Source organism: Passer domesticus, chromosome 2, assembly GCF_036417665.1.
Source record: "Passer domesticus isolate bPasDom1 chromosome 2, bPasDom1.hap1, whole genome shotgun sequence".
Classification (NCBI taxonomy): domain Eukaryota; kingdom Metazoa; phylum Chordata; class Aves; order Passeriformes; family Passeridae; genus Passer; species Passer domesticus.
Window position 1 is genome coordinate 90,830,606 of NC_087475.1, and position 26,187 is coordinate 90,856,792.

A 26,187-nucleotide genomic window follows, 5' to 3' on the forward strand; every position below is an offset into this window, starting at 1 on the left:
GTGGGCTGGGGCAAAACTAGACGCAAGCAGAGTAAAGTTGTGCAAGAATACCTTCCTTTTGGATGCTAATGGCAATTGAAGAGGCAGGCAAGTGGTAAGCCTTGAAATTCTAGCAGTTAGAAAGCTGCGGACACAGTCCGGGTGTTGTGCGGCTTCACTCTTCGCATCGTGGAAGGTACCGCGCTCTCCGTCTCTCGGATGCGATCAAGCGGCTCTTCGCGCAGAGAGCACTGTGCCGGTCACTGTGCGCTGCGGAGCTCTCTTTCTGCCGAAAGACGCCTGGCAGCGGCACTTAACTTCGGAGAGCTCCGTATCTCCGTATTCTGCATTTCTTGTCTTCTGCGTCTCAGCAAAATGCTTTTCCACTGTGTCTAGCAAGGAGAAACTGTGCCAGCACAGTATACGTGCCCGGACTTGTGTTCTCAATTCCCGAGTTCTCGGCATCTCAAAAACTAAAGGGAAGAGCAAGGTTATCTATGGTGTGCTGGGGCAAAACTAGACGCAAGCAGAGCAAATTTGCGCAAGAATACCTTCCTTTCGGATGCTAATGGCAATTGAAGAGGCAGGCAAGTGGTAAGCGTTGAAATTCTAGCAGTTAGAAAGATGCAGACAAGGTCCGGGTGTTGTGCGGCTTCACTCTTCGCATCGTAGAAGGTACCGCGCTCTCCGTCTCTCGGATGCGATCAAGCGGCTCTTCGCGCAGAGAGCACTGTGCCGGTCACTGTGCGCTGCGGAGCTCTCTTTCTGCCGAAAGACGCCTGGCAGCGGCACATAACTTTAGAGAGCTCCGTATCTCCGTATTCTGCATTTCTTGTCTTCTGCGTCTCAGCAAAATGCTTTTCCACTGTGTCTAGCAAGGAGAAACTGTGCCAACACAGTATACGTGCCCGGACTTGTGTTCTCAATTCCCGAGTTCTCGGCATCTCAAAAACTAATGGGAGGAGCAAGGTTATCTATGGTGGGCTGGGGCAAAACTAGACGCAAGCACAGCAAAGTTGTGCAAGAATACCTTCCTTACGGATGCTAATGGCAATTGAAGAGGCAGGCAAGTGGTAAGCCTTGAAATTCTAGCAGTTAGAAAGCTGCGGACACAGTCCGGGTGTTGTGCGGCTTCACTCTTCGCATCGTAGAAGGTACCGCGCTCTCCGTCTCTCGGATGCGATCAAGCGGCTCTTCGCGCAGAGAGCACTGTGCCGGTCACTGTGCGCTGCGGAGCTCTCTTTCTGCCGAAAGACGCCTGGCAGCGGCACTTAACTTCGGAGAGCTCCGTATCTCCGTATTCTGCATTTCTTGTCTTCTGCGTCTCAGCAAAATGCTTTTCCACTGTGTCTAGCAAGGAGAAACTGTGCCAGCACAGTATACGTGCCCGGACTTGTGTTCTCAATTCCCGAGTTCTCGGCATCTCAAAAACTAAAGGGAAGAGCAAGGTTATCTATGGTGGGCTGGGACAAAACTAGACGCAAGCAGAGCAAAGTTGTGCAAGAATACCTTCCTTACGGATGCTAATGGCAATTGAAGAGGCAGGCAAGTGGTAAGCCTTGAAATTCTAGCAGTTAGAAAGATGCAGACACAGTCCGGGTGTTGTGCGGCTTCACTCTTCTCATCGTGGGAAGGTACCGCGCTCTCCGTCTCGGATGCGATCAAGCGGCTCTTCGCGCAGAGAGCACTGTGCCGGTCACTGTGCGCTGCGGAGCTCTCTTTCTGCCGAAAGACGCCTGGCAGCGGCACATAACTTTGGAGAGCTCCGTATCTCCGTATTCTGCATTTCTTGTCTTCTGCCTCTCAGCAAAATGCTTTTCCACTGTGTCTAGCAAGGAGAAACTGTGCCAGCACAGTATACGTGCCCGGACTTGTGTTCTCAATTCCCGAGTTCTCGGCATCTCAAAAACTAACGGGAAGAGAAAGGTTATCTATGGTGTGCTGGGGCAGGACTAGACGCAAGCAGAGCAAAGTTGTCCAAGAATACCTTCCTTACGGATGCTAATGGCAATTGAAGAGGCAGGCAAGTGGTAAGCCTTGAAATTCTAGCAGTTAGAAAGATGCGGACACAGTCCGGGTGTTGTGCGGCTTCACTCTTCGCATCGTAGAAGGTACCGCGCTCTCCGTCTCTCGGATGCGATCAAGCGGCTCTTCGCGCAGAGAGCACTGTGCCGGTCACTGTGCGCTGCGGAGCTCTCTTTCTGCCGAAAGACGCCTGGCAGCGGCACTTAACTTCGGAGAGCTCCGTATCTCCGTATTCTGCATTTCTTGTCTTCTGCGTCTCAGCAAAATGCTTTTCCACTGTGTCTAGCAAGGAGAAACTGTGCCAACACAGTATACGTGCCCGGACTTGTGTTCTCAATTCCCGAGTTCTCGGCATCTCAAAAACTAATGGGAGGAGCAAGGTTATCTATGGTGGGCTGGGGCAAAACTAGACGCAAGCAGAGTAAAGTTGTGCAAGAATACCTTCCTTTTGGATGCTAATGGCAATTGAAGAGGCAGGCAAGTGGTAAGCCTTGAAATTCTAGCAGTTAGAAAGCTGCGGACACAGTCCGGGTGTTGTGCGGCTTCACTCTTCGCATCGTGGAAGGTACCGCGCTCTCCGTCTCTCGGATGCGATCAAGCGGCTCTTCGCGCAGAGAGCACTGTGCCGGTCACTGTGCGCTGCGGAGCTCTCTTTCTGCCGAAAGACGCCTGGCAGCGGCACATAACTTCGGAGAGCTCCGTATCTCTGTATTCTGCATTTCTTGTCTTCTGCCTCTCAGCAAAATGCTTTTCCACTGTGTCTAGCAAGGAGAAACTGCACCAGCACAGTATACGTGCCCGGACTTGTGTTCTCAATTCCCGAGTTCTCGGCATCTCAAAAACTAACGGGAAGAGAAAGGTTATCTATGGTGTGCTGGGGCAGGACTAGACGCAAGCAGAGCAAAGTTGTCCAAGAATACCTTCCTTACGGATGCTAATGGCAATTGAAGAGGCAGGCAAGTGGTAAGCCTTGAAATTCTAGCAGTTAGAAAGATGCGGACACAGTCCGGGTGTTGTGCGGCTTCACTCTTCGCATCGTAGAAGGTACCGCGCTCTCCGTCTCTCGGATGCGATCAAGCGGCTCTTCGCGCAGAGAGCACTGTGCCGGTCACTGTGCGCTGCGGAGCTCTCTTTCTGCCGAAAGACGCCTGGCAGCGGCACTTAACTTCGGAGAGCTCCGTATCTCCGTATTCTGCATTTCTTGTCTTCTGCGTCTCAGCAAAATGCTTTTCCACTGTGTCTAGCAAGGAGAAACTGTGCCAGCACAGTATACGTGCCCGGACTTGTGTTCTCAATTCCCGAGTTCTCGGCATCTCAAAAACTAAAGGGAAGAGCAAGGTTATCTATGGTGGGCTGGGGCAAAACTAGACACAAGCAGAGCAAAGTTGTGCAAGAATACCTTCCTTACGGATGCTAATGGCAATTGAAGAGGCAGGCAAGTGGTAAGCGTTGAAATTCTAGCAGTTAGAAAGATGCAGACACAGTCCGGGTGTTGTGCGGCTTCACTCTTCTCATCGTGGGAAGGTACCGCGCTCTCCGTCTCTCGGATGCGATCAAGCGGCTCTTCGCGCAGAGAGCACTGTGCCGGTCACTGTGCGCTGCGGAGCTCTCTTTCTGCCGAAAGACGCCTGGCAGCGGCACATAACTTTGGAGAGCTCCGTATCTCCGTATTCTGCATTTCTTGTCTTCTGCCTCTCAGCAAAATGCTTTTCCACTGTGTCTAGCAAGGAGAAACTGTGCCAGCACAGTATACGTGCCCGGACTTGTGTTCTCAATTCCCGAGTTCTCGGCATCTCAAAAACTAAAGGGAAGAGCAAGGTTATCTATGGTGTGCTGGGGCAAAACTAGACGCAAGCAGAGCAAAGTTGTCCAAGAATACCTTCCTTTCGGATGCTAATGGAAATTGAAGAGGCAGGCAAGTGGTAAGCCTTGAAATTCTAGCAGTTAGAAAGATGCAGACAAGGTCCGGGTGTTGTGCGGCTTCACTCTTCGCATCGTAGAAGGTACCGCGCTCTCCGTCTCTCGGATGCGATCAAGCGGCTCTTCGCGCAGAGAGCACTGTGCCGGTCACTGTGCGCTGCGGAGCTCTCTTTCTGCCGAAAGACGCCTGGCAGCGGCACTTAACTTCGGAGAGCTCCGTATCTCCGTATTCTGCATTTCTTGTCTTCTGCGTCTCAGCAAAATGCTTTTCCACTGTGTCTAGCAAGGAGAAACTGTGCCAGCACAGTATACGTGCCCGGACTTGTGTTCTCAATTCCCGAGTTCTCGGCATCTCAAAAACTAATGGGAGGAGCAAGGTTATCGATGGTGGGCTGGGGCAAAACTAGAAGCAAGCACAGCAAAGTTGCGCAAGAATACCTTCCATTTGGATGCTAATGGCAATTGAAGAGGCAGGCAAGTGGTAAGCCTTGAAATTCTAGCAGTTAGAAAGATGCAGACACAGTCCGGGTGTTGTGCGGCTTCACTCTTCTCATCGTGGGAAGGTACCGCGCTCTCCGTCTCTCGGATGCGATCAAGCGGCTCTTCGCGCAGAGAGCACTGTGCCGGTCACTGTGCGCTGCGGAGCTCTCTTTCTGCCGAAAGACGCCTGGCAGCGGCACATAACTTTGGAGAGCTCCGTATCTCCGTATTCTGCATTTCTTGTCTTCTGCCTCTCAGCAAAATGCTTTTCCACTGTGTCTAGCAAGGAGAAACTGTGCCAGCACAGTATACGTGCCCGGACTTGTGTTCTCAATTCCCGAGTTCTCGGCATCTCAAAAACTAACGGGAAGAGAAAGGTTATCTATGGTGTGCTGGGGCAGGACTAGACGCAAGCAGAGCAAAGTTGTCCAAGAATACCTTCCTTACGGATGCTAATGGCAATTGAAGAGGCAGGCAAGTGGTAAGCCTTGAAATTCTAGCAGTTAGAAAGATGCGGACACAGTCCGGGTGTTGTGCGGCTTCACTCTTCGCATCGTAGAAGGTACCGCGCTCTCCGTCTCTCGGATGCGATCAAGCGGCTCTTCGCGCAGAGAGCACTGTGCCGGTCACTGTGCGCTGCGGAGCTCTCTTTCTGCCGAAAGACGCCTGGCAGCGGCACTTAACTTCGGAGAGCTCCGTATCTCCGTATTCTGCATTTCTTGTCTTCTGCGTCTCAGCAAAATGCTTTTCCACTGTGTCTAGCAAGGAGAAACTGTGCCAGCACAGTATACGTGCCCGGATTTGTGTTCTCAATTCCCGAGTTCTCGGCATCTCAAAAACTAAAGGGAAGAGCAAGGTTATCTATGGTGTGCTGGGGCAAAACTAGACGCAAGCAGAGCAAAGTTGTCCAAGAATACCTTCCTTTCGGATGCTAATGGCAATTGAAGAGGCAGGCAAGTGGTAAGCCTTGAAATTCTAGCAGTTAGAAAGATGCAGACAAGGTCCGGGTGTTGTGCGGCTTCACTCTTCGCATCGTAGAAGGTACCGCGCTCTCCGTCTGTCGGATGCGATCAAGCGGCTCTTCGCGCAGAGAGCACTGTGCCGGTCACTGTGCGCTGCGGAGCTCTCTTTCTGCCGAAAGACGCCTGGCAGCGGCACTTAACTTCGGAGAGCTCCGTATCGCCGTATTCTGCATTTCTTGTCTTCTGCGTCTCAGCAAAATGCTTTTCCACTGTGTCTAGCAAGGAGAAACTGTGCCAGCACAGTATACGTGCCCGGACTTGTGTTCTCAATTCCCGAGTTCTCGGCATCTCAAAAACTAATGGGAGGAGCAAGGTTATCGATGGTGGGCTGGGGCAAAACTAGAAGCAAGCACAGCAAAGTTGCGCAAGAATACCTTCCATTTGGATGCTAATGGCAATTGAAGAGGCAGGCAAGTGGTAAGCGTTGAAATTCTAGCAGTTAGAAAGATGCAGACACAGTCCGGGTGTTGTGCGGCTTCACTCTTCTCATCGTGGGAAGGTACCGCGCTCTCCGTCTCTCGGATGCGATCAAGCGGCTCTTCGCGCAGAGAGCACTGTGCCGGTCACTGTGCGCTGCGGAGCTCTCTTTCTGCCGAAAGACGCCTGGCTGCGGCACATAACTTTGAAGAGCTCCGTATCTCCGTATTCTGCATTTCTTGTCTTCTGCCTCTCAGCAAAATGCTTTTCCACTGTGTCTAGCAAGGAGAAACTGTGCCAGCACAGTATACGTGCCCGGACTTGTGTTCTCAATTCCCGAGTTCTCGGCATCTCAAATACTAACGGGAAGAGAAAGGTTATCTATGGTGTGCTGGGGCAGGACTAGACGCAAGCAGAGCAAAGTTGTCCAAGAATACCTTCCTTACGGATGCTAATGGCAATTGAAGAGGCAGGCAAGTGCTAAGCCTTGAAATTCTAGCAGTTAGAAAGATGCGGACACAGTCCGGGTGTTGTGCGGCTTCACTCTTCGCATCGTAGAAGGTACCGCGCTCTCCGTCTCTCGGATGCGATCAAGCGGCTCTTCGCGCAGAGAGCACTGTGCCGGTCACTGTGCGCTGCGGAGCTCTCTTTCTGCCGAAAGACGCCTGGCAGCGGCACTTAACTTTAGAGAGCTCCGTATCTCCGTATTCTGCATTTCTTGTCTTCTGCGTCTCAGCAAAATGCTTTTCCACTGTGTCTAGCAAGGAGAAACTGTGCCAGCACAGTATACGTGCCCGGACTTGTGTTCTCAATTCCCGAGTTCTCGGCATCTCAAAATCTAAAGGGAAGAGCAAGGTTATCTATGGTAGGCTGGGGCAGAACTAGAAGCAAGCACAGCAAAGTTGTGCAAGAATACCTTCCTTTCGGATGCTAATGGCAATTGAAGAGGCAGGCAAGTGGTAAGCCTTGAACTTCTAGCAGTTAGAAAGCTGCGGAAACAGTGCAGGCGTTGTGCGGCTTCACTCTTCGCATCCTAGAACGTGGCGCGCTCTCCGTCTCTCGGATGCCATCTAGCGGGTGTTTGCGCAGAGAGCGCTGTGCTGATCGCGGTTCTAAATATTTTTCTGGGTTTTTGGGATGTTTTGGTTCGTTTTTGTGAAGTTTTGGAGAGTTTTGGAATATTTCGGTTCCTTTCGGCGGGTTTTGAAATATTTTGCCCGGATTTTTAAAATGTTTTTATTTGTTTTTATTATTTTTTGGTAAGTTTTTTTGTGTTTTGATAAGTCCTGGCTGGTTTTCTAGTATTTTGGCGTGTTTTCCGAATGTTTTGATCACTTTTGGCGGGTTCTAAAGTATTTCGTCTGGTGTTTGGATTGTTTTAATTTGTTTTGATTTGTTTTTCTTATGTTTTGGTGGGTTCTTGGAAAGGTTTGGTTCATTTTTGCGTATTTTAAAGTATTTTAGCGGGTTTTGGAATGTTTTGATTTGCATTGATTTTCTTTCTAATGTTTTGACGGATTTTTTGTATGTTTTTTGCGTCTATTGGGAATGTTGTGATCAGTTTCGACGTGTGTATTAACATTTTGGCAGGTTTTTGGAATGTTTTAATTGTTTTTTTACAATATTTCAGCTGGTTTGGGAAATTTTAATTACTTTTGATGTGTTTTACAATATTTTGCCTGGTGTTTGGAATTTCTTGGTTTGTTTTGATTTGTTTTTATAAAGTTTTTGGAAAATTTTGATTCTTTTTGGTGAGTTTTAAAATAGTTTGGCGGGCTTAAAATAATTTGGTGAGTTTTTACAATGTTTTAGCTGGTATTGATTTGTTTTTATTATGTTTTGGCAAGCTTTTTGAAATATTTGGATCAGTTCTGGCTGGTTTTCTAGTATTTTGGCATGTCTTCAGAATGTTTTGATCCGTTTTGGCGGGTTTTAATATATTTTGGCAGGTTTTTAGAATATTTTGTTTGGTTTTCCTATGTCTTTATTATGTTTTGGAGGGCTTTTAGAATGTTTAGATTACTTTGGGCGGGTTTTTAGGATTTTTTTGGTTGGTTTTGATTAGTTTATGTTATGTTTAGTCAGTTTTTTGGTGTGTTTGGATTAGTTTTATTGGGCTTTATCATGTTTTGGCGGTTTTTTTGAATGTTTTATTGACTTCTGACAAATTATATAATATTTTGGCAGGTTTTCAGTATGTTTTGATCAGTTTTTGGGGAGTTCTAAAATATTTTGTCAAGTTTTTGGAATTTTTTGGTTGGTTTTGATTTGTTTTTATGATGTTTTGCCAAGTTTTTTGAATGTTTTGATCAGTTCTGGCTGGTTTTCTAATGTTTTGGCATCTTTTCAGAATGTTTTGATGAGTTTTGCGGGTCCAAATTATTTTGGCGGGTTTTCGGAATATTTTTGTTGGTTTTGATTTGTTTTTATGATGTTTTGGCGGGTTTTCGGAATGTCTTGGTTGGGTTTTAGAATGTTTTGTATTCTCTTGAGTTGTTTTTATTGTGTTGGCAGGTTTTGGAATGTTTGGATTCTTTTTGGCGGGTGTTCGGAATGTTTTGGCGGGTGTTCGGAATGTTTTGATTAGTTTTGACGGGTTTTGAAATATTTTGGCCGGTTTTTAGAAGGTTTCGATTTGTTTTGATTTGTTTTGATTCTGTTTAGCCCAGTTTTTGGTGTGTTTGGATTAGCTTTGGTGGGCTTGATCATGTTTTGTCCGGTTTTTTCAAATGTATTGATCACCTCTGTCTGGTTTTCTATTTTGGCGGGTTTGAAAATATTTTTGGATGAGTTTTGGCGGGTTTGAAAATATTTTGGCTCTTTGCGCAGAGATGACGGTGCCGGTTGCGGTGCGCTCCGGGGCGCTCCTTCTGCGGAAAGACGCCTGGCAGCGGCACTTGGGACAGCTCCGCGTCTCCGTATTCTGCGTTTCTTGCCTTCTGCATCTCAGCAAAATGCTTTCCCACTAGGTCTAGCAAGGAGAAACTGTGGCAGCTGAGTAGATGTAGCCCGGCCCGCCCTTTGAAGTTGACAAGTTCTTGGCATCTCAGAGCCTCAAGGCAAGAGCAAGGTTCTCTATGCTAGGCTGGGGCAGAACTAGCAGCAAGCAGAGCAAAGTTGTCCAAGAATAGCTTCCATTGGAATGCTAATGGCAATTGAAGAGGCAGGCCAGTGGCAAGCCACTAGCTTCTAGCAGTTTGAAAGTTGCAGACACAGTGCAGGTGTTGTGCGGCTTCCTTCTTGGCCTCCTAGAAGGTGCCGCGCTCTCCGTCTCTTGCTTGCCAATATGTTGCCGTGTTCCTCCTATTGTTTGGGTTGTTTTGATTTGTTTTTATGATGTTTTGGCGGGTTTTCGAAATATTTTGGTGGTGTTTTAGAATGTTTTGTTTTCTCTTGTGTTGTTTTTATTGTCTTGGCAGGTTGTGGAACGTTTGGATTCCTTTTGGCGGGTTTGAAAATATTTTGGCTCTTTGCGCAGAGATGACGGTGCCGGTTGCGGTGCGCTCCGGGGCGCTCCTTCTGCGGAAAGACGCCTGGCAGCGGCACTTGGGACAGCTCCGCGTCTCTGTATTCTGCGTTTCTTGCCTTCTGCATCTCAGCAAAATGCTTTCCCACTAGGTCTAGCAAGGAGAAACTGTGGCAGCTGAGTAGATGTAGCCCGGCCCGCCCTTTGAAGTTGACAAGTTCTTGGCATCTCAGAGCCTCAAGGCAAGAGCAAGGTTCTCTATGGTAGGCTGGGGCAGAACTAGCAGCAAGCAGAGCAAAGTTGTCCAAGAATAGCTTCCATTGGAATGCTAATGGCAATTGAAGAGGCAGGCCAGTGGCAAGCCACTAGCTTCTAGCAGTTTGAAAGTTGCAGACACAGTGCAGGTGTTGTGCGGCTTCCTTCTTGGCCTCCTAGAAGGTGCCGCGCTCTCCGTCTCTTGCTTGCCAATATGTTGCCGTGTTCCTCCTATTGTTTGGGTTGTTTTGATTTGTTTTTATGATGTTTTGGCGGGTTTTCGAAATATTTTGGTGGTGTTTTAGAATGTTTTGTTTTCTCTTGTGTTGTTTTTATTGTCTTGGCAGGTTGTGGAACGTTTGGATTCCTTTTGGCGGGTTTGAAAATATTTTGGCTCTTTGCGCAGAGATGACGGTGCCGGTTGCGGTGCGCTCCGGGGCGCTCCTTCTGCGGAAAGACGCCTGGCAGCGGCACTTGGGACAGCTCCGCGTCTCTGTATTCTGCGTTTCTTGCCTTCTGCATCTCAGCAAAATGCTTTCCCACTAGGTCTAGCAAGGAGAAACTGTGGCAGCTGAGTAGATGTAGCCCGGCCCGCCCTTTGAAGTTGACAAGTTCTTGGCATCTCAGAGCCTCAAGGCAAGAGCGAGGTTCTCTATGGTAGGCTGGGGCAGAACTAGCAGCAAGCAGAGCAAAGTTGTCCAAGAATAGCTTCCATTGAAATGCTAATGGCAATTGAAGAGGCAGGCAAGTGGTAAGCCTTGAAATTCTAGCAGGTAGAAAGCTGCGGACAAGGTCCGGGTGTTGTGCGGCTTCACTCTTCGCATCGTGGAAGGTACCGCGCTCTCCGTCTCTCGGATGCGATCAAGCGGCTCTTCGCGCAGAGAGCACTGTGCCGGTCACTGTGCGCTGCGGAGCTCTCTTTCTGCCGAAAGACGCCTGGCAGCGGCACATAACTTTAGAGAGCTCCGTATCTCCGTATTCTGCATTTCTTGTCTTCTGCGTCTCAGCAAAATGCTTTTCCACTGTGTCTAGCAAGGAGAAACTGTGCCAGCACAGTATACGTGCCCGGACTTGTGTTCTCAATTCCCGAGTTCTCGGCATCTCAAAATCTAAAGGGAAGAGCAAGGTTATCTATGGTAGGCTGGGGCAGAACTAGAAGCAAGCACAGCAAAGTTGTGCAAGAATACCTTCCTTTCGGATGCTAATGGCAATTGAAGAGGCAGGCAAGTGGTAAGCCTTGAACTTCTAGCAGTTAGAAAGCTGCGGAAACAGTGCAGGCGTTGTGCGGCTTCACTCTTCGCATCCTAGAACGTGGCGCGCTCTCCGTCTCTCGGATGCCATCTAGCGGGTGTTTGCGCAGAGAGCGCTGTGCTGATCGCGGTTCTAAATATTTTTCTGGGTTTTTGGGATGTTTTGGTTCGTTTTTGTGAAGTTTTGGAGAGTTTTGGAATATTTCGGTTCCTTTCGGCGGGTTTTGAAATATTTTGCCCGGATTTTTAAAATGTTTTTATTTGTTTTTATTATTTTTTGGTAAGTTTTTTTGTGTTTTGATAAGTCCTGGCTGGTTTTCTAGTATTTTGGCGTGTTTTCCGAATGTTTTGATCACTTTTGGCGGGTTCTAAAGTATTTCGTCTGGTGTTTGGATTGTTTTAATTTGTTTTGATTTGTTTTTCTTATGTTTTGGTGGGTTCTTGGAAAGGTTTGGTTCATTTTTGCGTATTTTAAAGTATTTTAGCGGGTTTTGGAATGTTTTGATTTGCATTGATTTTCTTTCTAATGTTTTGACGGATTTTTTGTATGTTTTTTGCGTCTATTGGGAATGTTGTGATCAGTTTCGACGTGTGTATTAACATTTTGGCAGGTTTTTGGAATGTTTTAATTGTTTTTTTACAATATTTCAGCTGGTTTGGGAAATTTTAATTACTTTTGATGTGTTTTACAATATTTTGCCTGGTGTTTGGAATTTCTTGGTTTGTTTTGATTTGTTTTTATAAAGTTTTTGGAAAATTTTGATTCTTTTTGGTGAGTTTTAAAATAGTTTGGCGGGCTTAAAATAATTTGGTGAGTTTTTACAATGTTTTAGCTGGTATTGATTTGTTTTTATTATGTTTTGGCAAGCTTTTTGAAATATTTGGATCAGTTCTGGCTGGTTTTCTAGTATTTTGGCATGTCTTCAGAATGTTTTGATCCGTTTTGGCGGGTTTTAATATATTTTGGCAGGTTTTTAGAATATTTTGTTTGGTTTTCCTATGTCTTTATTATGTTTTGGAGGGCTTTTAGAATGTTTAGATTACTTTGGGCGGGTTTTTAGGATTTTTTTGGTTGGTTTTGATTAGTTTATGTTATGTTTAGTCAGTTTTTTGGTGTGTTTGGATTAGTTTTATTGGGCTTTATCATGTTTTGGCGGTTTTTTTGAATGTTTTATTGACTTCTGACAAATTATATAATATTTTGGCAGGTTTTCAGTATGTTTTGATCAGTTTTTGGGGAGTTCTAAAATATTTTGTCAAGTTTTTGGAATTTTTTGGTTGGTTTTGATTTGTTTTTATGATGTTTTGCCAAGTTTTTTGAATGTTTTGATCAGTTCTGGCTGGTTTTCTAATGTTTTGGCATCTTTTCAGAATGTTTTGATGAGTTTTGCGGGTCCAAATTATTTTGGCGGGTTTTCGGAATATTTTGGTTGGTTTTGATTTGTTTTTATGATGTTTTGGCGGGTTTTCGGAATGTCTTGGTTGGGTTTTAGAATGTTTTGTATTCTCTTGAGTTGTTTTTATTGTGTTGGCAGGTTTTGGAATGTTTGGATTCTTTTTGGCGGGTGTTCGGAATGTTTTGGCGGGTGTTCGGAATGTTTTGATTAGTTTTGACGGGTTTTGAAATATTTTGGCCGGTTTTTAGAAGGTTTCGATTTGTTTTGATTTGTTTTGATTCTGTTTAGCCCAGTTTTTGGTGTGTTTGGATTAGCTTTGGTGGGCTTGATCATGTTTTGTCCGGTTTTTTCAAATGTATTGATCACCTCTGTCTGGTTTTCTATTTTGGCGGGTTTGAAAATATTTTTGGATGAGTTTTGGCGGGTTTGAAAATATTTTGGCTCTTTGCGCAGAGATGACGGTGCCGGTTGCGGTGCGCTCCGGGGCGCTCCTTCTGCGGAAAGACGCCTGGCAGCGGCACTTGGGACAGCTCCGCGTCTCCGTATTCTGCGTTTCTTGCCTTCTGCATCTCAGCAAAATGCTTTCCCACTAGGTCTAGCAAGGAGAAACTGTGGCAGCTGAGTAGATGTAGCCCGGCCCGCCCTTTGAAGTTGACAAGTTCTTGGCATCTCAGAGCCTCAAGGCAAGAGCAAGGTTCTCTATGCTAGGCTGGGGCAGAACTAGCAGCAAGCAGAGCAAAGTTGTCCAAGAATAGCTTCCATTGGAATGCTAATGGCAATTGAAGAGGCAGGCCAGTGGCAAGCCACTAGCTTCTAGCAGTTTGAAAGTTGCAGACACAGTGCAGGTGTTGTGCGGCTTCCTTCTTGGCCTCCTAGAAGGTGCCGCGCTCTCCGTCTCTTGCTTGCCAATATGTTGCCGTGTTCCTCCTATTGTTTGGTTTGTTTTGATTTGTTTTTATGATGTTTTGGCGGGTTTTCGAAATATTTTGGTGGTGTTTTAGAATGTTTTGTTTTCTCTTGTGTTGTTTTTATTGTCTTGGCAGGTTGTGGAACGTTTGGATTCCTTTTGGCGGGTTTGAAAATATTTTGGCTCTTTGCGCAGAGATGACGGTGCCGGTTGCGGTGCGCTCCGGGGCGCTCCTTCTGCGGAAAGACGCCTGGCAGCGGCACTTGGGACAGCTCCGCGTCTCTGTATTCTGCGTTTCTTGCCTTCTGCATCTCAGCAAAATGCTTTCCCACTAGGTCTAGCAAGGAGAAACTGTGGCAGCTGAGTAGATGTAGCCCGGCCCGCCCTTTGAAGTTGACAAGTTCTTGGCATCTCAGAGCCTCAAGGCAAGAGCGAGGTTCTCTATGGTAGGCTGGGGCAGAACTAGCAGCAAGCAGAGCAAAGTTGTCCAAGAATAGCTTCCATTGAAATGCTAATGGCAATTGAAGAGGCAGGCAAGTGGTAAGCCTTGAAATTCTAGCAGGTAGAAAGCTGCGGACAAGGTCCGGGTGTTGTGCGGCTTCACTCTTCGCATCGTGGAAGGTACCGCGCTCTCCGTCTCTCGGATGCGATCAAGCGGCTCTTCGCGCAGAGAGCACTGTGCCGGTCACTGTGCGCTGCGGAGCTCTCTTTCTGCCGAAAGACGCCTGGCAGCGGCACATAACTTTAGAGAGCTCCGTATCTCCGTATTCTGCATTTCTTGTCTTCTGCGTCTCAGCAAAATGCTTTTCCACTGTGTCTAGCAAGGAGAAACTGTGCCAGCACAGTATACGTGCCCGGACTTGTGTTCTCAATTCCCGAGTTCTCGGCATCTCAAAATCTAAAGGGAAGAGCAAGGTTATCTATGGTAGGCTGGGGCAGAACTAGAAGCAAGCACAGCAAAGTTGTGCAAGAATACCTTCCTTTCGGATGCTAATGGCAATTGAAGAGGCAGGCAAGTGGTAAGCCTTGAACTTCTAGCAGTTAGAAAGCTGCGGAAACAGTGCAGGCGTTGTGCGGCTTCACTCTTCGCATCCTAGAACGTGGCGCGCTCTCCGTCTCTCGGATGCCATCTAGCGGGTGTTTGCGCAGAGAGCGCTGTGCTGATCGCGGTTCTAAATATTTTTCTGGGTTTTTGGGATGTTTTGGTTCGTTTTTGTGAAGTTTTGGAGAGTTTTGGAATATTTCGGTTCCTTTCGGCGGGTTTTGAAATATTTTGCCCGGATTTTTAAAATGTTTTTATTTGTTTTTATTATTTTTTGGTAAGTTTTTTTGTGTTTTGATAAGTCCTGGCTGGTTTTCTAGTATTTTGGCGTGTTTTCCGAATGTTTTGATCACTTTTGGCGGGTTCTAAAGTATTTCGTCTGGTGTTTGGATTGTTTTAATTTGTTTTGATTTGTTTTTCTTATGTTTTGGTGGGTTCTTGGAAAGGTTTGGTTCATTTTTGCGTATTTTAAAGTATTTTAGCGGGTTTTGGAATGTTTTGATTTGCATTGATTTTCTTTCTAATGTTTTGACGGATTTTTTGTATGTTTTTTGCGTCTATTGGGAATGTTGTGATCAGTTTCGACGTGTGTATTAACATTTTGGCAGGTTTTTGGAATGTTTTAATTGTTTTTTTACAATATTTCAGCTGGTTTGGGAAATTTTAATTACTTTTGATGTGTTTTACAATATTTTGCCTGGTGTTTGGAATTTCTTGGTTTGTTTTGATTTGTTTTTATAAAGTTTTTGGAAAATTTTGATTCTTTTTGGTGAGTTTTAAAATAGTTTGGCGGGCTTAAAATAATTTGGTGAGTTTTTACAATGTTTTAGCTGGTATTGATTTGTTTTTATTATGTTTTGGCAAGCTTTTTGAAATATTTGGATCAGTTCTGGCTGGTTTTCTAGTATTTTGGCATGTCTTCAGAATGTTTTGATCCGTTTTGGCGGGTTTTAATATATTTTGGCAGGTTTTTAGAATATTTTGTTTGGTTTTCCTATGTCTTTATTATGTTTTGGAGGGCTTTTAGAATGTTTAGATTACTTTGGGCGGGTTTTTAGGATTTTTTTGGTTGGTTTTGATTAGTTTATGTTATGTTTAGTCAGTTTTTTGGTGTGTTTGGATTAGTTTTATTGGGCTTTATCATGTTTTGGCGGTTTTTTTGAATGTTTTATTGACTTCTGACAAATTATATAATATTTTGGCAGGTTTTCAGTATGTTTTGATCAGTTTTTGGGGAGTTCTAAAATATTTTGTCAAGTTTTTGGAATTTTTTGGTTGGTTTTGATTTGTTTTTATGATGTTTTGCCAAGTTTTTTGAATGTTTTGATCAGTTCTGGCTGGTTTTCTAATGTTTTGGCATCTTTTCAGAATGTTTTGATGAGTTTTGCGGGTCCAAATTATTTTGGCGGGTTTTCGGAATATTTTGGTTGGTTTTGATTTGTTTTTATGATGTTTTGGCGGGTTTTCGGAATGTCTTGGTTGGGTTTTAGAATGTTTTGTATTCTCTTGAGTTGTTTTTATTGTGTTGGCAGGTTTTGGAATGTTTGGATTCTTTTTGGCGGGTGTTCGGAATGTTTTGGCGGGTGTTCGGAATGTTTTGATTAGTTTTGACGGGTTTTGAAATATTTTGGCCGGTTTTTAGAAGGTTTCGATTTGTTTTGATTTGTTTTGATTCTGTTTAGCCCAGTTTTTGGTGTGTTTGGATTAGCTTTGGTGGGCTTGATCATGTTTTGTCCGGTTTTTTCAAATGTATTGATCACCTCTGTCTGGTTTTCTATTTTGGCGGGTTTGAAAATATTTTTGGATGAGTTTTGGCGGGTTTGAAAATATTTTGGCTCTTTGCGCAGAGATGACGGTGCCGGTTGCGGTGCGCTCCGGGGCGCTCCTTCTGCGGAAAGACGCCTGGCAGCGGCACTTGGGACAGCTCCGCGTCTCCGTATTCTGCGTTTCTTGCCTTCTGCATCTCAGCAAAATGCTTTCCCACTAGGTCTAGCAAGGAGAAACTGTGGCAGCTGAGTAGATGTAGCCCGGCCCGCCCTTTGAAGTTGACAAGTTCTTGGCATCTCAGAGCCTCAAGGCAAGAGCAAGGTTCTCTATGCTAGGCTGGGGCAGAACTAGCAGCAAGCAGAGCAAAGTTGTCCAAGAATAGCTTCCATTGGAATGCTAATGGCAATTGAAGAGGCAGGCCAGTGGCAAGCCACTAGCTTCTAGCAGTTTGAAAGTTGCAGACACAGTGCAGGTGTTGTGCGGCTTCCTTCTTGGCCTCCTAGAAGGTGCCGCGCTCTCCGTCTCTTGCTTGCCAATATGTTGCCGTGTTCCTCCTATTGTTTGGTTTGTTTTGATTTGTTTTTATGATGTTTTGGCGGGTTTTCGAAATATTTTGGTGGTGTTTTAGAATGTTTTGTTTTCTCTTGTGTTGTTTTTATTGTCTTGGCAGGTTGTGGAACGTTTGGATTCCTTTTGGCGGGTTTGAAAATATTTTGGCTCTTTGCGCAGAGATGACGGTGCCGGTTGCGGTGCGCTCCGGGGCGCTCCTTCTGCGGAAAGACGCCTGGCAGCGGCACTTGGGACAGCTCCGCGTCTCTGTATTCTGCGTTTCTTGCCTTCTGCATCTCAGCAAAATGCTTTCCCACTAGGTCTAGCAAGGAGAAACTGTGGCAGCTGAGTAGATGTAGCCCGGCCCGCCCTTTGAAGTTGACAAGTTCTTGGCATCTCAGAGCCTCAAGGCAAGAGCGAGGTTCTCTATGGTAGGCTGGGGCAGAACTAGCAGCAAGCAGAGCAAAGTTGTCCAAGAATAGCTTCCATTGAAATGCTAATGGCAATTGAAGAGGCAGGCAAGTGGTAAGCCTTGAAATTCTAGCAGTTAGAAAGATGCAGACAAGGTCCGGGTGTTGTGCGGCTTCACTCTTCGCATCGTAGAAGGTACCGCGCTCTCCGTCTCTCGGATGCGATCAAGCGGCTCTTCGCGCAGAGAGCACTGTGCCGGTCACTGTGCGCTGCGGAGCTCTCTTTCTGCCGAAAGACGCCTGGCAGCGGCACTTAACTTCGGAGAGCTCCGTATCTCCGTATTCTGCATTTCTTGTCTTCTGCGTCTCAGCAAAATGCTTTTCCACTGTGTCTAGCAAGGAGAAACTGTGCCAGCACAGTATACGTGCCCGGACTTGTGTTCTCAATTCCCGAGTTCTCGGCATCTCAAAATCTAAAGGGAAGAGCAAGGTTATCTATGGTAGGCTGGGGCAGAACTAGAAGCAAGCACAGCAAAGTTGTGCAAGAATACCTTCCTTTCGGATGCTAATGGCAATTGAAGAGGCAGGCAAGTGGTAAGCCTTGAACTTCTAGCAGTTAGAAAGCTGCGGAAACAGTGCAGGCGTTGTGCGGCTTCACTCTTCGCATCCTAGAACGTGGCGCGCTCTCCGTCTCTCGGATGCCATCTAGCGGGTGTTTGCGCAGAGAGCGCTGTGCTGATCGCGGTTCTAAATATTTTTCTGGGTTTTTGGGATGTTTTGGTTCGTTTTTGTGAAGTTTTGGAGAGTTTTGGAATATTTCGGTTCCTTTCGGCGGGTTTTGAAATATTTTGCCCGGATTTTTAAAATGTTTTTATTTGTTTTTATTATTTTTTGGTAAGTTTTTTTGTGTTTTGATAAGTCCTGGCTGGTTTTCTAGTATTTTGGCGTGTTTTCCGAATGTTTTGATCACTTTTGGCGGGTTCTAAAGTATTTCGTCTGGTGTTTGGATTGTTTTAATTTGTTTTGATTTGTTTTTCTTATGTTTTGGTGGGTTCTTGGAAAGGTTTGGTTCATTTTTGCGTATTTTAAAGTATTTTAGCGGGTTTTTGGAATGTTTTGATTTGCATTGATTTTCTTTCTAATGTTTTGACGGATTTTTTGTATGTTTTTTGCGTTTATTGGGAATGTTGTGATCAGTTTCGACGTGTGTATTAACATTTTGGCAGGTTTTTGGAATGTTTTAATTGTTTTTTTACAATATTTCAGCTGGTTTGGGAAATTTTAATTACTTTTGATGTGTTTTACAATATTTTGCCTGGTGTTTGGAATTTCTTGGTTTGTTTTGATTTGTTTTTATAAAGTTTTTGGAAAATTTTGATTCTTTTTGGTGAGTTTTAAAATAGTTTGGCGGGCTTAAAATAATTTGGTGAGTTTTTACAATGTTTTAGCTGGTATTGATTTGTTTTTATTATGTTTTGGCAAGCTTTTTGAAATATTTGGATCAGTTCTGGCTGGTTTTCTAGTATTTTGGCATGTCTTCAGAATGTTTTGATCCGTTTTGGCGGGTTTTAATATATTTTGGCAGGTTTTTAGAATATTTTGTTTGGTTTTCCTATGTCTTTATTATGTTTTGGAGGGCTTTTAGAATGTTTAGATTACTTTGGGCGGGTTTTTAGGATTTTTTTGGTTGGTTTTGATTAGTTTATGTTATGTTTAGTCAGTTTTTTGGTGTGTTTGGATTAGTTTTATTGGGCTTTATCATGTTTTGGCGGTTTTTTTGAATGTTTTATTGACTTCTGACAAATTATATAATATTTTGGCAGGTTTTCAGTATGTTTTGATCAGTTTTTGGGGAGTTCTAAAATATTTTGTCAAGTTTTTGGAATTTTTTGGTTGGTTTTGATTTGTTTTTATGATGTTTTGCCAAGTTTTTTGAATGTTTTGATCAGTTCTGGCTGGTTTTCTAATGTTTTGGCATCTTTTCAGAATGTTTTGATGAGTTTTGCGGGTCCAAATTATTTTGGCGGGTTTTCGGAATATTTTGGTTGGTTTTGATTTGTTTTTATGATGTTTTGGCGGGTTTTCGGAATGTCTTGGTTGGGTTTTAGAATGTTTTGTATTCTCTTGAGTTGTTTTTATTGTGTTGGCAGGTTTTGGAATGTTTGGATTCTTTTTGGCGGGTGTTCGGAATGTTTTGGCGGGTGTTCGGAATGTTTTGATTAGTTTTGACGGGTTTTGAAATATTTTGGCCGGTTTTTAGAAGGTTTCGATTTGTTTTGATTTGTTTTGATTCTGTTTAGCCCAGTTTTTGGTGTGTTTGGATTAGCTTTGGTGGGCTTGATCATGTTTTGTCCGGTTTTTTCAAATGTATTGATCACCTCTGTCTGGTTTTCTATTTTGGCGGGTTTGAAAATATTTTTGGATGAGTTTTGGCGGGTTTGAAAATATTTTGGCTCTTTGCGCAGAGATGACGGTGCCGGTTGCGGTGCGCTCCGGGGCGCTCCTTCTGCGGAAAGACGCCTGGCAGCGGCACTTGGGACAGCTCCGCGTCTCCGTATTCTGCGTTTCTTGCCTTCTGCATCTCAGCAAAATGCTTTCCCACTAGGTCTAGCAAGGAGAAACTGTGGCAGCTGAGTAGATGTAGCCCGGCCCGCCCTTTGAAGTTGACAAGTTCTTGGCATCTCAGAGCCTCAAGGCAAGAGCAAGGTTCTCTATGCTAGGCTGGGGCAGAACTAGCAGCAAGCAGAGCAAAGTTGTCCAAGAATAGCTTCCATTGGAATGCTAATGGCAATTGAAGAGGCAGGCCAGTGGCAAGCCACTAGCTTCTAGCAGTTTGAAAGTTGCAGACACAGTGCAGGTGTTGTGCGGCTTCCTTCTTGGCCTCCTAGAAGGTGCCGCGCTCTCCGTCTCTTGCTTGCCAATATGTTGCCGTGTTCCTCCTATTGTTTGGGTTGTTTTGATTTGTTTTTATGATGTTTTGGCGGGTTTTCGAAATATTTTGGTGGTGTTTTAGAATGTTTTGTTTTCTCTTGTGTTGTTTTTATTGTCTTGGCAGGTTGTGGAACGTTTGGATTCCTTTTGGCGGGTTTGAAAATATTTTGGCTCTTTGCGCAGAGATGACGGTGCCGGTTGCGGTGCGCTCCGGGGCGCTCCTTCTGCGGAAAGACGCCTGGCAGCGGCACTTGGGACAGCTCCGCGTCTCTGTATTCTGCGTTTCTTGCCTTCTGCATCTCAGCAAAATGCTTTCCCACTAGGTCTAGCAAGGAGAAACTGTGGCAGCTGAGTAGATGTAGCCCGGCCCGCCCTTTGAAGTTGACAAGTTCTTGGCATCTCAGAGCCTCAAGGCAAGAGCGAGGTTCTCTATGGTAGGCTGGGGCAGAACTAGCAGCAAGCAGAGCAAAGTTGTCCAAGAATAGCTTCCATTGAAATGCTAATGGCAATTGAAGAGGCAGGCAAGTGGTAAGCCTTGAAATTCTAGCAGTTAGAAAGATGCAGACAAGGTCCGGGTGTTGTGCGGCTTCACTCTTCGCATCGTAGAAGGTACCGCGCTCTCCGTCTCTCCGATGCGATCAAGCGGCTCTTCGCGCAGAGAGCACTGTGCCGGTCACTGTGCGCTGCGGAGCTCTCTTTCTGCCGAAAGACGCCTGGCAGCGGCACTTAACTTCGGAGAGCTCCGTATCTCCGTATTCTGCATTTCTTGTCTTCTGCGTCTCAGCAAAATGCTTTTCCACTGTGTCTAGCAAGGAGAAACTGTGCCAGCACAGTATACGTGCCTGGACTTGTGTTCTCAATTCCCGAGTTCTCGGCATCTCAAAAACTAACGGGAAGAGAAAGGTTATCTATGGTGTGCTGGGGCAGGACTAGACGCAAGCAGAGCAAAGATGTCCAAGAATACCTTCCTTACGGATGCTAATGGCAATTGAAGAGGCAGGCAAGTGGTAAGCCTTGAAATTCTAGCAGTTAGAAAGCTGCGGACACAGTCCGGGTGTTGTGCGGCTTCACTCTTCGCATCGTGGAAGGTACCGCGCTCTCCGTCTCTCGGATGCGATCAAGCGGCTCTTCGCGCAGAGAGCACTGTGCCGGTCACTGTGCGCTGCGGAGCTCTCTTTCTGCCGAAAGACGCCTGGCAGCGGCACATAACTTCGGAGAGCTCCGTATCTCCGTATTCTGCATTTCTTGTCTTCTGCGTCTCAGCAAAATGCTTTTCCACTGTGTCTAGCAAGGAGAAACTGTGCCAGCACAGTATACGTGCCCGGACTTGTGTTCTCAATTCCCGAGTTCTCGGCATCTCAAAATCTAAAGGGAAGAGCAAGGTTATCTATGGTAGGCTGGGGCAGAACTAGAAGCAAGCAGAGCAAAGTTGTGCAAGAATACCTTCCTTTCGGATGCTAATGGCAATTGAAGAGGCAGGCAAGTGGTAAGCCTTGAACTTCTAGCAGTTAGAAAGCTGCGGAAACAGTGCAGGCGTTGTGCGGCTTCACTCTTCGCATCCTAGAACGTGGCGCGCTCTCCGTCTCTCGGATGCCATCTAGCGGGTGTTTGCGCAGAGAGCGCTGTGCTGATCGCGGTTCTAAATATTTTTCTGGGTTTTTGGGATGTTTTGGTTCGTTTTTGTGAAGTTTTGGAGAGTTTTGGAATATTTCGGTTCCTTTCGGCGGGTTTTGAAATATTTTGCCCGGATTTTTAAAATGTTTTTATTTGTTTTTATTATTTTTTGGTAAGTTTTTTTGTGTTTTGATAAGTCCTGGCTGGTTTTCTAGTATTTTGGCGTGTTTTCCGAATGTTTTGATCACTTTTGGCGGGTTCTAAAGTATTTCGTCTGGTGTTTGGATTGTTTTAATTTGTTTTGATTTGTTTTTCTTATGTTTTGGTGGGTTCTTGGAAAGGTTTGGTTCATTTTTGCGTATTTTAAAGTATTTTAGCGGGTTTTTGGAATGTTTTGATTTGCATTGATTTTCTTTCTAATGTTTTGACGGATTTTTTGTATGTTTTTTGCGTCTATTGGGAATGTTGTGATCAGTTTCGACGTGTGTATTAACATTTTGGCAGGTTTTTGGAATGTTTTAATTGTTTTTTTACAATATTTCAGCTGGTTTGGGAAATTTTAATTACTTTTGATGTGTTTTACAATATTTTGCCTGGTGTTTGGAATTTCTTGGTTTGTTTTGATTTGTTTTTATAAAGTTTTTGGAAAATTTTGATTCTTTTTGGTGAGTTTTAAAATAGTTTGGCGGGCTTAAAATAATTTGGTGAGTTTTTACAATGTTTTAGCTGGTATTGATTTGTTTTTATTATGTTTTGGCAAGCTTTTTGAAATATTTGGATCAGTTCTGGCTGGTTTTCTAGTATTTTGGCATGTCTTCAGAATGTTTTGATCCGTTTTGGCGGGTTTTAATATATTTTGGCAGGTTTTTAGAATATTTTGTTTGGTTTTCCTATGTCTTTATTATGTTTTGGAGGGCTTTTAGAATGTTTAGATTACTTTGGGCGGGTTTTTAGGATTTTTTTGGTTGGTTTTGATTAGTTTATGTTATGTTTAGTCAGTTTTTTGGTGTGTTTGGATTAGTTTTATTGGGCTTTATCATGTTTTGGCGGTTTTTTTGAATGTTTTATTGACTTCTGACAAATTATATAATATTTTGGCAGGTTTTCAGTATGTTTTGATCAGTTTTTGGGGAGTTCTAAAATATTTTGTCAAGTTTTTGGAATTTTTTGGTTGGTTTTGATTTGTTTTTATGATGTATTGCCAAGTTTTTTGAATGTTTTGATCAGTTCTGGCTGGTTTTCTAATGTTTTGGCATCTTTTCAGAATGTTTTGATGAGTTTTGCGGGTCCAAATTATTTTGGCGGGTTTTCGGAATATTTTGGTTGGTTTTGATTTGTTTTTATGATGTTTTGGCGGGTTTTCGGAATGTCTTGGTTGGGTTTTAGAATGTTTTGTATTCTCTTGAGTTGTTTTTATTGTGTTGGCAGGTTTTGGAATGTTTGGATTCTTTTTGGCGGGTGTTCGGAATGTTTTGGCGGGTGTTCGGAATGTTTTGATTAGTTTTGACGGGTTTTGAAATATTTTGGCCGGTTTTTAGAAGGTTTCGATTTGTTTTGATTTGTTTTGATTCTGTTTAGCCCAGTTTTTGGTGTGTTTGGATTAGCTTTGGTGGGCTTTATCATGTTTTGTCCGGTTTTTTCAAATGTATTGATCACCTCTGTCTGGTTTTCTATTTTGGCGGGTTTGAAAATATTTTTGGATGAGTTTTGGCGGGTTTGAAAATATTTTGGCTCTTTGCGCAGAGATGACGGTGCCGGTTGCGGTGCGCTCCGGGGCGCTCCTTCTGCGGAAAGACGCCTGGCAGCGGCACTTGGGACAGCTCCGCGTCTCCGTATTCTGCGTTTCTTGCCTTCTGCATCTCAGCAAAATGCTTTCCCACTAGGTCTAGCAAGGAGAAACTGTGGCAGCTGAGTAGATGTAGCCCGGCCCGCCCTTTGAAGTTGACAAGTTCTTGGCATCTCAGAGCCTCAAGGCAAGAGCAAGGTTCTCTATGGTAGGCTGGGGCAGAACTAGCAGCAAGCAGAGCAAAGTTGTCCAAGAATAGCTTCCATTGGAATGCTAATGGCAATTGAAGAGGCAGGCCAGTGGCAAGCCACTAGCTTCTAGCAGTTTGAAAGTTGCAGACACAGTGCAGGTGTTGTGCGGCTTCCTTCTTGGCCTCCTAGAAGGTGCCGCGCTCTCCGTCTCTTGCTTGCCAATATGTTGCCGTGTTCCTCCTATTGTTTGGGTTGTTTTGATTTGTTTTTATGATGTTTTGGCGGGTTTTCGAAATATTTTGGTGGTGTTTTAGAATGTTTTGTTTTCTCTTGTGTTGTTTTTATTGTCTTGGCAGGTTGTGGAACGTTTGGATTCCTTTTGGCGGGTTTGAAAATATTTTGGCTCTTTGCGCAGAGATGACGGTGCCGGTTGCGGTGCGCTCCGGGGCGCTCCTTCTGCGGAAAGACGCCTGGCAGCGGCACTTGGGACAGCTCCGCGTCTCTGTATTCTGCGTTTCTTGCCTTCTGCATCTCAGCAAAATGCTTTCCCACTAGGTCTAGCAAGGAGAAACTGTGGCAGCTGAGTAGATGTAGCCCGGCCCGCCCTTTGAAGTTGACAAGTTCTTGGCATCTCAGAGCCTCAAGGCAAGAGCGAGGTTCTCTATGGTAGGCTGGGGCAGAACTAGCAGCAAGCAGAGCAAAGTTGTCCAAGAATAGCTTCCATTGAAATGCTAATGGCAATTGAAGAGGCAGGCAAGTGGTAAGCCTTGAAATTCTAGCAGTTAGAAAGATGCAGACAAGGTCCGGGTGTTGTGCGGCTTCACTCTTCGCATCGTAGAAGGTACCGCGCTCTCCGTCTCTCGGATGCGATCAAGCGGCTCTTCGCGCAGAGAGCACTGTGCCGGTCACTGTGCGCTGCGGAGCTCTCTTTCTGCCGAAAGACGCCTGGCAGCGGCACTTAACTTCGGAGAGCTCCGTATCTCCGTATTCTGCATTTCTTGTCTTCTGCGTCTCAGCAAAATGCTTTTCCACTGTGTCTAGCAAGGAGAAACTGTGCCAGCACAGTATACGTGCCCGGACTTGTGTTCTCAATTCCCGAGTTCTCGGCATCTCAAAATCTAAAGGGAAGAGCAAGGTTATCTATGGTAGGCTGGGGCAGAACTAGAAGCAAGCAGAGCAAAGTTGTGCAAGAATACCTTCCTTTCGGATGCTAATGGCAATTGAAGAGGCAGGCAAGTGGTAAGCCTTGAACTTCTAGCAGTTAGAAAGCTGCGGAAACAGTGCAGGCGTTGTGCGGCTTCACTCTTCGCATCCTAGAACGTGGCGCGCTCTCCGTCTCTCGGATGCCATCTAGCGGGTGTTTGCGCAGAGAGCGCTGTGCTGATCGCGGTTCTAAATATTTTTCTGGGTTTTTGGGATGTTTTGGTTCGTTTTTGTGAAGTTTTGGAGAGTTTTGGAATATTTCGGTTCCTTTCGGCGGGTTTTGAAATATTTTGCCCGGATTTTTAAAATGTTTTTATTTGTTTTTATTATTTTTTGGTAAGTTTTTTTGTGTTTTGATAAGTCCTGGCTGGTTTTCTAGTATTTTGGCGTGTTTTCCGAATGTTTTGATCACTTTTGGCGGGTTCTAAAGTATTTCGTCTGGTGTTTGGATTGTTTTAATTTGTTTTGATTTGTTTTTCTTATGTTTTGGTGGGTTCTTGGAAAGGTTTGGTTCATTTTTGCGTATTTTAAAGTATTTTAGCGGGTTTTTGGAATGTTTTGATTTGCATTGATTTTCTTTCTAATGTTTTGACGGATTTTTTGTATGTTTTTTGCGTCTATTGGGAATGTTGTGATCAGTTTCGACGTGTGTATTAACATTTTGGCAGGTTTTTGGAATGTTTTAATTGTTTTTTTACAATATTTCAGCTGGTTTGGGAAATTTTAATTACTTTTGATGTGTTTTACAATATTTTGCCTGGTGTTTGGAATTTCTTGGTTTGTTTTGATTTGTTTTTATAAAGTTTTTGGAAAATTTTGATTCTTTTTGGTGAGTTTTAAAATAGTTTGGCGGGCTTAAAATAATTTGGTGAGTTTTTACAATGTTTTAGCTGGTATTGATTTGTTTTTATTATGTTTTGGCAAGCTTTTTGAAATATTTGGATCAGTTCTGGCTGGTTTTCTAGTATTTTGGCATGTCTTCAGAATGTTTTGATCCGTTTTGGCGGGTTTTAATATATTTTGGCAGGTTTTTAGAATATTTTGTTTGGTTTTCCTATGTCTTTATTATGTTTTGGAGGGCTTTTAGAATGTTTAGATTACTTTGGGCGGGTTTTTAGGATTTTTTTGGTTGGTTTTGATTAGTTTATGTTATGTTTAGTCAGTTTTTTGGTGTGTTTGGATTAGTTTTATTGGGCTTTATCATGTTTTGGCGGTTTTTTTGAATGTTTTATTGACTTCTGACAAATTATATAATATTTTGGCAGGTTTTCAGTATGTTTTGATCAGTTTTTGGGGAGTTCTAAAATATTTTGTCAAGTTTTTGGAATTTTTTGGTTGGTTTTGATTTGTTTTTATGATGTTTTGCCAAGTTTTTTGAATGTTTTGATCAGTTCTGGCTGGTTTTCTAATGTTTTGGCATCTTTTCAGAATGTTTTGATGAGTTTTGCGGGTCCAAATTATTTTGGCGGGTTTTCGGAATATTTTGGTTGGTTTTGATTTGTTTTTATGATGTTTTGGCGGGTTTTCGGAATGTCTTGGTTGGGTTTTAGAATGTTTTGTATTCTCTTGAGTTGTT